Below are 1,441 nucleotides of genomic sequence, written 5' to 3' on the forward strand. Positions count from 1 at the left end.
CTCTGCGCCCCACCCAGCATCGTGGCCGGCAGCCGCAGCTGCTTTCTGACCCCCTCGGTAGAGCCCCCAGCGGCCCCCCACTCGGGCACCCCCACTCCCTCGGCCCTGGAACTACTTCTGTAAAAAGTCTGAGCCGCCGGCATCTAGGCGGAGGAGGGCCGGGTAGGGGAGGCGAGGCGAAATCGATACGCCCGGTCCTTAACCTGTAATTGCACCTTCCAGGGCTGAGCAGAAAGGGACCCTCTGCTCGCATCCCGCCCGCGCACCCGCCCGTCCGCCCGCCCGGGAGAGCCGCCGCCGCCGCCGCCTCCCGGCTCAGAGGGATCCCGCCGGACCTGCCCCTTCCACTGCGGCTCACTCTGCCCTGCCTGGCGCCGGTCCTGGATCGCCGGCTTCCTATTTATACCGGACTGAGCTCCTTTCGACTCACTTTACCATCCCGTTCCAGGTGGACCCTACCCTCCCTCGCGCTCCCTCCCTCGGCAGCACCCCCACGCCCGCCCCCAAAGCTCTGGCTTGCCTGAAACATCTTAGAGTCTCTCTCCCTTTAAGAGGACCCGGTCATACCTCTCTCTAGCTCTCTCCGCTTCGTTGTCTCCCCCCCCCCATCTTTTCCTATTCCCCTTCCTTCTTGTTCTCCTCCCTTGCCTTTCCTCCTCATCTGCTTATTTCTTGCAATAGGAGTTTTATTCTTTATGAGCGTTTGCCATACAACTACCCCCCCACCAACACCTCTGAAAGACTCCCTCCCCGGCCCTTCCCCCTACAACAACCCAAAAGACAGAACAAAATACACACAAGGCAGACACAAGGCCAGAAACTTACCTGCTCTCAACCAGCTGCAAAGTCAAGGCTCACTTAAGCTCCCCCCAAAAATCAATTGTCCTTCCTTTTTAAAGGTTTGCTCTCTCCTTGGGAGGGGGAAAACACCTTCTGGTTCCCAACTCCAGGCAGTCACTCTTTACAATTTATTTTGTCGTACATCATTTGATCACCATGAATTAGCAACAGCAAGAAAATGTAGGAGAGGGAGAAAAGAGAGAAAGAGAGAGGGAGAGAGAGAGGGAGAGAGAGAGAGGGAGCAGAGCTTTCTGCAAGAGAAGAAGAAGAAAAAATGTACGTGTGACAAATTATGCTACCAAGAAACAACACATCATTATCCTTGGGCCTGGGGCTCAGTGAGTCGTAACGAGAGTAATAGGAAATCCACGGTTGGGGAGAGAAACGGTCGTGCTTGGCCAGTAGAGAGAGACCATACAGGGGGATGGATGCTGGAGAGACTCGCAAAATTATGGCTCAAGGCTATTGTAAAAATTGTCGAGCGTAAATGACTGCGATTTCAAACATCTTTGGAAGAAAGAAGGGGAAAAAGCGAGCCCCCCCTCCCTCCCTCTCCCTCTCTCTCCCTCTCTCTTCTCTCTCTCTATAAAGAACCGTCAAG

General features: G+C 55.2%; 1 protein-coding gene across 1 annotated transcript in view; it reads right to left on the reverse strand.

Annotated features, from left to right (window-relative positions):
* The window catches only part of KLHL14 (kelch-like family member 14), a 102,583-nt gene extending 101,735 nt beyond the window's left edge, over positions 1-848 (reverse strand). The window contains exon 1 of the mRNA XM_011974443.1: positions 826-848. The gene's annotated coding sequence lies outside the window, so the exon portion shown is untranslated. The remainder of the gene's footprint in view (positions 1-825) is intronic.
* Positions 849-1,441: the final 593 nt, after the last annotated feature.

The sequence above is a fragment of the Mandrillus leucophaeus genome, unplaced genomic scaffold (genome assembly GCF_000951045.1).
Source record: "Mandrillus leucophaeus isolate KB7577 unplaced genomic scaffold, Mleu.le_1.0 Scaffold145, whole genome shotgun sequence".
NCBI classification, from domain to species: Eukaryota; Metazoa; Chordata; class Mammalia; order Primates; family Cercopithecidae; genus Mandrillus; species Mandrillus leucophaeus.